The 10,160-nt window shown below is 39.9% G+C and overlaps 1 long non-coding RNA gene across 1 annotated transcript; it reads right to left on the bottom strand.

Annotated features, from left to right (window-relative positions):
• Positions 1-1,666: 1,666 nt before the first annotated feature.
• LOC124274886 lies at positions 1,667-6,840 on the bottom strand. Its single transcript, XR_006898061.1, has 5 exons — positions 6,707-6,840; positions 5,998-6,097; positions 3,883-3,985; positions 2,459-2,548; positions 1,667-1,748 (listed from the first exon to the last, which is right to left on the bottom strand). It is a non-coding gene; the product is annotated as an uncharacterized LOC124274886 (long non-coding RNA).
• Between the last annotated feature and the right edge of the window lie 3,320 nt (positions 6,841-10,160).

The raw sequence follows: 10,160 nt of genomic DNA on the forward strand, positions 1-10,160 counted from the left end.
TGGCGATCTTGAAATTTCAAGTTAATAAGTTGAAATTTCAAGATATTTTATTTGAAATGTCTAGTTAACATCTTGAAATTTCAGCTTACAATCTGGAACTTTGAAGAAAAAAAACAGAAAAAAGGAAAAAGATGGCCCTATTATGCCACCGTACATATTTCCTTGAGGTAATAGTTCTTTCGACACAATGTGACGTGCAATGTGGACCACACGCTTCACGCATGGAACCCGGACCTCTGGTTTAAGAAGCGAAACGTTTGACCGCTGGGTTACAAGACCTCTCCTGTTCCCATATGTTATAGTCTAAACACCGTTTAACAATAGTCCGTTTTATTAAATAGTATTTACAAATACGAGAAGAGATTATTTCACATGGACTTTATTTAGTATTGTTCATGAAAATAAATCTGAAAAGGGGTCAGTAAAAAATTAAGATTGTACAATATGTAAAAGCTTCCACATATATAACACGAAAATATACAAATCTGTACCACAGCAACTTCGGATAATGGATATGCGTCTCGGTTTCTATTCAATGTCAGCTGAAATTTAAAAGTAACAAGGTGAAGAATGACGAATGTCAAGTCATAGATATATGAATTGTTGCTTACAAAAAAAGAAACAAAAAACCCAAGAAAAAGAACACAAACAAAAGAAAAAACACACACACAAAAAATACCACAATCATTAGAAACTATAACTCACTCGAACGAGGTCCTGCTAATGAAGTCAAGTGAGTGCTAATGAAGTCATGTGAGTGAGTGAGTGAGTGAGTGAGTGAGTGAGTGAGTGAGTGAGTGAGTGAGTGAGTGAGTGAGTGAGTGAGTGAGTGAGTGAGTGAGCGAGGTTTTAATTCGCTCGCTTCAGCAATATTCCCGCAATATCACGGCGGGGGACACAGATGTTCCTAAGAATAGAATGTATATCTTCCCCTTTATTAGTATGTATTGATGCCCTCCACTGTGTAGAAAGACTCACACCCAAACTGAAACGCCATATGATTCAAAATGCTGTCAACAACTACATTCTGAAATGTCTCCACGCTTCGCCCACGGAGTGAATACATACCATTTAAAACGTAGGGGGATACTGGATTTACAAGATTGATAAACTACAAATGATAAAACCAAGGAGGAAACAGATGATGAAGAGAAATCAAGGGAAAATGTGACAATTTATTCCATTTCTTTGGAAGAGTTTCATCTGTATGGATATATATTACTTTTACCCATATGCATTGGCATTGGCTCGTGTAATGCTCGCAAAATGGAATATCCCCTACTTTTTTTAATGGTATAGATACACGTGTAGATAAAACACAACGCATGGTGGGAGAATGTATAGTCACTGACTCAGCATTCACCTGATGAAGGAGCAAGAGTTTGCTCTGAAACGTTGTAAAAAATATATAAAGAAACTGTTATCCATGAAACTTGTCATGTATTCATGTTCACCCAATTTTTAAATGCCTTACAAGAACGTTATGTTTAAAGCATCTCGTGTACGTGAACAAAGTGCAATACTCACCAAAACGTGACCTTCGTCTGCAACTGCATGTCGGACATCCTCTGCGACCTCCTCTACGGATGGTATACCCTGACAGACAGCGCCTCCTGCATTGGTTGCTGGACCAACGGGGACACAACCGAGGCTCTACAAGAACACGTAGGGGCAACCGTTTACTTTCTGCACGCCAAAACGGCACGCCTGGAGCAGGGAGCAGCGTATCTTGGGGCAGGTACTTGGACCTACAAGTAGAAGAGTAACCGGTGAGTGAGTATGTAGGGTTCAACAACGCTTTCATAAGTCTTTATGATAAATTCAAGATCACAGGGGCTTGTAACGCTAAAAACCGCCATCAAGGTATGTGCTGTCACTAACGGGGTCTTATCACTATATAAAAGGAAAGGGATGTAACGAGGTCAACACACCAAGTTCGTTTCAGGGCGAATTCAACAATGTTCACTGTATCTGTCCCATTTAAAGTATGCACACATTTCAAGCCAATATATTTACCTACAAAATAAGACATAGAGAACGAAAATCTTGACAGCACATACCTTGATGGCAGTTTTTAGCGTTACAAGCCCCTGTGATCAAGACGTACTAGTTCTTTCGAACCCACGAGCATAGGGTCTTGGCAAGTCAAAGGGACACAACTCTACTATGCGAATTGTAGACCCTTACACCGACACGAACGATACTTTCAGGCGCATTTGACTGTCTGTGAACACCTCAGATGGGAGCATTGCTTAGGACTTGGGAGTAGTCGCGCTACCGATGCACAAAGAATGAGTGAGTGAGCTTCGTTTTAAGCCGCTTTTATCAATGTTCCAGCAAAATCACGACGGTGGACACCAGAAATGGGCTTGAGACATTGTACCTATGTGGAAATCGAACCAGGGTCTTCGGCATGACGAGGATGTCCCACCGCCACACTGTTTAAATTAAAACATACCTGGATTGCACAGACATGATTGACAACCATTGACCATTTTAAAGCCGTTCTTGCATATCCTGAAACAACGGCGCTTTGGACACACTGGACCTGCAATGTTAGAGTGAGTGAGTGAGTGAGTGTTGGTGAGTGGGTGAGTGGCACCTTTAGCTATATTTAAGCAATATCACGGCGGGAGACATCAGAAATGGACTTCACATATTGTAACCATGAGGGGAATCGAACCCGGGTGTTCGGCGTGACGAGCGAACGCTTTGACCACTAGGCTACCCAGGTGTGAGTGCAATCGGACATCACATGTAATATAGCAATATCGCCACGCACCGAATTAGACAGCGCTGGTTACTGTATAAACACACATTCAGGGGGCTCATTTCATGCCGAGAACTGTCATTGACAGCTGTCGGATTGCACAGCTATTAAATGATCATAAATGTACTAGTCATGGACGGGACTGAGTTTTTATGCTGCTGTTGACAACTTGCCGGATTGGACAACTGCCGGTTTTGACAGCTTCCACTGCAGATAGAAGGATTCACAATAATCATTTAGATTCGGCTTTAAGAAATTGAATGTAAACGGTTGTAAGAACGCCACTGGCCCTACAATCGTAGTGAGAATAGAATAGAATAGAATAGAATAGAATAGAATAGAATAGAATAGAATAGAATAGAATACAATAGAATAGAATAATAGAATAGAATAGAATAGAATAGAATAGAATAGAATAGAATAGAATAATTCCGCCAATACAGCTACTGACACATCAGAGAGATAAAGTACGTTACTTTACATAAATTCGTGAATTCACATTTGTTTAAGAGAGATATGGTACATGGAATAAAGGTTCTCTTAGTTTTCACAACTGGAACTTTGTAGCGGCGGCCTGACGGGAGGAGGTTGTATTCCGTATTGAAGTAGTGAGTTGGGTCCGACATAATTTTGACAGCTTGATTAACGATTTGCCGCTCATATATTGATGAAATTCAAATTTGACCCCAGCGACTTTACAATTTTTCAGTAAAATGCTACATAAAATGATGATATCACAGATGGGTTAAATAAAAGATCTGAGTTCTTGATGACATGAAGACATTGCTGAACTTGTTGAACTAGATTTGAAGCTAAGAGTCTGTGAGGATATTTCTTATATTATCATTCAGGACCTTTCGATCTTTCGAACCCGTGAAGATCCAGGTTAGAATTGGTCGTCAGCAACCCAAGCTTCTCGTAAAAGGCACCCTAACGGGATCGGGTGGTCAGAGTCACTGACTTGAGTTTGATGACACATGGGAAGGAGGGCATCCCAACCGATGTTCACTGATTGTTTGATCACAAGTTCGATTATTTACAGACCGCCGCCATGTATTGCTGAGAATTAAAAGACAACCAACCAACCACGATCTTTCGAACAATTTCCTTACCAGAGTTGCAGGAACACGAAGGACAGCCATTTATTATCTTGACGCCATACACACTTGATAGCGACATCTGGTGGGCACCCGACCTTGGAGCAATCGGCAGGGCCTGGAGGAGAAATATATACTGTAGAACAATGCAAGGAGGAGAAATATACATTCTGTAGAACAATGCAAGGAGGAGAAATATATACTGTAGAACAATACAAGGAGAAAAGATACATTTGTAGAACAATGCAAGGAGGAGAAACATATTCTGTAGAAGAATGCAAGGAGGAGAAATATACACTGTAGAACAATGCAAGGAGGAGAATATATTCTGTAGAACAATGCAAGGAGGAGAAATATATACTGTAAGAACAATGCAAGGAGGAGAAATATATTCTGTAGAACAATGTAAGGAGGAGAAATATATATGGTAGAACAATGCAAGGAGGAGAAAGATATTCTGTAGAACAATGCAAAGGAGGAGAAACATATACTGTAGAACAATGCAAGGAGGAGAATATATTCTGTAGAACAATGCAAGGAGGAGAATATATTCTGTAGAACAATGCAAGGAGGAGAAATATATTCTGTAGAACAATGCAAGGAGGAGAAATATATACTGTAGAACAATGCAAGGAGGAGAAATATATTCTGTAGAACAATACAAGGAGGAGAAATATATATACTGCAGAACAATGCAAGGAGGAGAAATATATATAGAACAATGCAATGAGGAGAAACATATTCTGCAAGCTACAAGGAGAAATATATACTGTAGAACAATGCAAGGAGGAGAAATATATTCTGTAGAACAATGCAAGGAGGAGAAATATATTCTGTAGAACAATGCAAGGATGAGAAATATATTCTGTAGAACAATGCAAGGAGGAGAAATATATTCTGTAGAACAATGCAAGGAGGAGAAATATATGACTGTAGAACAATGCAAGGAGGAGAAATATATACTGTAGAACAATGCAAGGAGGAGAAATATATTCTGTAGAACAATGCAAGGAGGAGAATATATTCTGTAGAACAATGCAAGGAGGAGAAATATATACTGTAGAACAACGCAAGGAGGAGAATATATTCTGTAGAACAATGCAAGGAGGAGATTATATATTCTGTAGAACAATGCAAGGAGGAGAAATATATTCTGTAGAACAATGCAAGAAGGAGAAATATATACTGCAGAAGAATGCAAGAAGGAGAAATATATTCTGTAGAACAATACAAGGAGGAGAAATATATACTGCAGAACAATGCAAGGAGGAGAAATATATACTGTAGAACAATGCAATGAGGAGAAATATATTCTGTAGAACGCTACAAGGAGAAATATATACTGTAGAACAAGCAACGAGGAGAAATATATTCTGTAGAACAATGCAATGAGGAGAAATATATTCTGTACAACAATGCAAGGATGAGAAATATATACTGTAGAACAATGCAATGAGGAGAAATATATTCTGTAGAATAATGCAAGGATGAGAAATATATTCTGTAGAACAATGCAAGGAGGACAAATATATTCTGTAGAACAATGCAAGGAGGAGAAATATATACTGCAGAACAATGCAAGGAGGGGAATATATTCTGTAGAACAATGCAAGGAGGAGAATATATTCTGCAGATCAATGCAAGGAGGAGAACATATATTGTGTAGAACAATGCAAGGAGGAGAAATATATTCTGTAGAACAAGGCAAGGAGGAGAATATATCCTGTAGAACAAGAAGAGATGGGGTACGGTTAGGGAGGATGGGAAGATATGGGGTACGGATGGGGAGGATGGGAAGAGATGGGGTACGGATGGAAAAGGTGGGAAGGGGGAATACGGTTGGGGAAGATGGGAAAAGGGGGGTACGGGTGGAGAGGATGGGAAGGGGGGGGTACTGTTGCAGAAGAAGATGGGAAGGGGAATAGGAATGACAATGCGAAGGATTTGAACAGAAGAGGAATGAAAGAGCATCTGTAGCATCGGTATTATCCATAATATCGAAAATGAATATCACGTTTAGATAATTAAATGCTTCTTTGTTTAAAGCAGATGAGCATATCACAATATCGAACACGAGTGATTATTTCAGAAATCATAAAATCATGTCTGGTTGTCAGAAAACACACTCACCAGGATTACACTCACACGTGGGGCAACCGTTCACTTTCTTTACCCCAAAACGACATTCGATTGGTCGAGCACAGCGACGTAAGGGGGCAGATTGACGGTCCTGTAATAGTTGATAGACACACCAATAAACACGAACTGGAAATAGGGCCCGTAAGTAGGTCACGGCACTTCGCGAGACCTCAGTACTTCCGGTGACAAACAATGTTTCATACCTTTCCGAATGGCCTCATGGTTGTCGGTTTTTGACAGTAAGGAACCGATAATCCTTGCAGGAATGACAAATTTCCGATCTAACCATCCCCAAGTTAGCCAACTATTCCGACTGTCAACAGCTGTCACAGCCAAGCATGGTAGTACACTTGGTCCGGTGTTGTAAATTCATATTTGGCACAATTTGGTACTGGTTCTTGAATTTACACTTATCACTGGAAATCTGGTAACGGAAGTAAGCTGGGCCCCGTCTCGCATATCGCGCGAGCAAAGGGAGCCAGGAACCAGCTTAGTGCCGGAAGTAGCGCATCGCGAGACTTACAGGCCCTATAAGCACAGACTGGGAACAGTCTGTAGTTACAAATACCACCCAGAAATGATACTTTAATGACAAAATAAACTGAGCAATTATTTGCACCTTTGAACTGGTGCAACAGGATAGATCCAGATATCCTAGCAGCAGGAACATCTGACGGAGGTTACGGTTATAGGAGCTTACCACATGGTCGACAACGACACGTTGGACATCCTCTCTCATCAGGGATATTCCCACATTTACAGAAGATGGCGCACACGGGACCACACACCGGTCTTTTCTGGGACAGAGACACCGCAGGAACGTTAGCTGCACCTGAAATATGAGTGAGTGAGTGAGTGAGTGAGTGAGTGTCATCGTCCTGTCGGAGGAAAGCTAATAAGCCTGTCTCAGACTGTTACTATCCCGAAACAACGAGTACGGAGATGGTGCCATGGCGAGTCTGGGATTCGATGAACACAGTATCCAGTACGCCTAAGGGACACAACTCTGTAATGCGGATTGCAGTGCCACATGCGGCCCAAGGGTGCTCCCCGAATACATGTACCATTACTATACATGTTGAAGTGATTCGTATTAAATATGTTGATGTCAAATATAATAAAAAAACAAAACCACGTATTTCTGGAAACTACGGAAGCTATTTAGGGACGTGTTTTTTTTTCTTTCTTTTTTCTTGAAATTTCAAGATGCTTAGTTGAAATTTCAAGACTCTAAGTTTAAATTTCAAATTAATATCTTTACATTTCAGCTTAGTACGGTGGCATAATATGGCCATCGTTTTTGTTTTTTCTTGAAATTTCAAGTAGTAACTTGAAATTTCAAGATTGTAAGTTGAGATTTCAAGATGTCGATCTTAAAATTTCAAGTTATTAAGTTGAAATTTCAAGATATTTTATTTGAAATTTCAACTAAATGATCGCGTAACAAATCTTGAAATTTTAAGATTCTATGTCGAAATTTCAAGATGCTATGTTGAAATGTCAAAGTTAATATGTTGAAATTTCAAGATGCTATGTTGAAATTTTTAAGATGCTATGTTGAAATTTCAAGTTAATAAGTTGAAATTTTAACATACCACTAACGTAAGATCTTGAAATTTCAAGATTTTTACGCGATCATTAAGTTGAAATTTCAAGTAAAATATCTTGAAATTTCAACTTATTAACTTGAATTTCAACCTATAAACTTGATTTTAAGACATCTTGAAATTTCAAGTTACTACTTGATATTTGAAGAATAAACAACAAAACAGATGGCCCCATTATTCCACCGTAGCTTAGTATCTTAAAATGTTAAGAAAAAATACGTAGTACGGAAGCCTTTTCGGGTCATGAGTTTTAAAGAAAAAAGATTCTTGAAATTTCAAGATACCAATTTGAAATTTCAAGATACGATGTTGGAATTTCAAGATAATTAACTTCAAATATATTTTCATGTCGTATGATAACACCACATTATCTTGAAATTCAAGAAAAAAAGGAAAAATGCATAGCCCTAAAACGCTTCCGAAGGTAACGGTAAACCGATCTCAAATGAATATCAAGGAAACCAGTAAGTGTTCCCGTTACAAATACTTCCCTGTGGGAGTAATGATCTCCTTTGCTCTACTTTCACTTTTTGGAAGTGGACCTTGGTAGGCGCCACATAAATTCGCATACATCAAATGTTATGACGGCTCGAACATTAACCTGTATTCATTACCGCCATGTGACGTACGACAAGGGAACGTCAACTATATGTTAAACTGGCACTACATGTTGTCAAAGTTTCAGATCAAGTTTTGAGTGCCACATAAATCTCTAAATAATAGTTCTAATAATAGTTCTAGTTGACAAAGTGTTGAGAGATCTGAATGAAAATTTCTTCACTATGAGTGAGTTTAGTTTTACGCAGCTTTTAGCGATATTTCAGCAATAACACAGCTGGGGGCACTAGAAATGGGCTCCGCACATTGTATCCATGTGGGGAATCGAACCCAGGCCTTTGGCATGAAGAACTATCGCTTTAACTACTAGGCTACCCCACCGGCCCTCTTTGCTGTGAACCATTACCCGTAAAAGGTATAAGTTTAACAGAGTTTGTATCAAATAATGTTCACCTCCTTTTTGTCTTTCACTTGCAAACGTAATCAAGATCGGCGGATAAGGGAGAATGGCCATACATTCATGCACAACCACATGTCTAATAACCTCTGTCTTCATCAAAAACCCAATTGCGTAGATTGATGCTCATACTGTTGACCACAGGATTGTCTTGTCCAGACTCAATTATTTACAGACCGCCTCCATATAGCTGGAATATTGCTGCGTATGGTGTAAAACTAAACTCACTCACTCACTTCATCAAACACCCAGTCAGTGGTACACTGGAACAATGTGGGGAGAAACAATAAAACAACAATAAAAAACAACCCCCAAAACCAATGTCCCTACCCTCCCCAAAAAGATAACCCAACAAAAAACAAAAACACTTCCCAAAACCCAAAACAAACAAAACAAAAACAATCCTCAACAAAGACACCGAACACCTCAACACAAATAACAGCTGTGAAAGAAAACAGCATCAAGACAAATATGTCCTGACCAGCCGATATGCCCGTTTGATATACGCGTGTTCGTTTACTGTACATGATATACCTATCACCTCCCTCCTCCCTCTCTCTCTATATATAGAGAGATGTGTATAGATGGTGGCATATATATACATATATATGTATACACACACACACACACACACACACACATTAGAATATCACACAAACACACACATTATATAAACATTCTGAAGGTGTATACAATATATATTGGAAAATATGAGTCCTGTGTATTTCTTCTGCCAAACTCCCTTCTTTATCTAACAAGAACGTTCGTCGTTCAACCCACCTCGGTGTACAGGTGCCGCCATAGGAAATATTTATTGCTGTATACAACATGAAAACATGCCTCAGCTAATAATCTGCACATATTGAATGATATGGATATTGAAGCAAAGCAACATGATTCATATGGTTAGACCCTTGACTTCCTGTCGTGCTGTGTATACGCTGACACCGCCGTTGTGGGATTTGGTACTGAGAAACTGCGGCAATTGTTACGGTGTTGAAGTAAGGTTGTAGTTTCCCTTAGTCTGCGTCTTGGTTTCCAGCTGTGCCTGCCCCTTGCTACAACGGCAGGACTGTTCTAGATGATGCTGTGGTCGCTGTTACCGTCTCCCGGATACCACGTGGTGGGCATCCTCAGCATCCTGCTGACTGCGTTCATTGAAAAGCCGCCAAGCCGAATGCCATTTGACAAGGCATTAGTGTGCGGAAAAATGCCCGGAGCGCGTCGAGGGTTTGCCGATTTGCTCGAGCCTGTCTTACGTCATCCATGACATCCGTCTTTACTTATCACTAAATTACATGCGTGTATCCGGGTGCAAACGTGTTTGTGTAGCACCCATAGTCATGATGCCTTTCTTTGGCTCACCAAATCAGTAGAGATCCTGGTTAGAACCGTTCTTCAGTAAACCCAATGCTCGGTCGACGAGGCGCAACCTGATGGATTGGGTGGTCAGGGCTGGGTCAGATTCCCGATTGGATGACTACGCTCATCGGTTTCCAGTTGCGTAGATCGATGTTCATGATGTTGACCAC

This window comes from Haliotis rubra, unplaced genomic scaffold (assembly GCF_003918875.1).
Source record: "Haliotis rubra isolate DU_JTF1 unplaced genomic scaffold, ASM391887v1 Scf1951, whole genome shotgun sequence".
NCBI lineage: Eukaryota > Metazoa > Mollusca > Gastropoda > Lepetellida > Haliotidae > Haliotis > Haliotis rubra.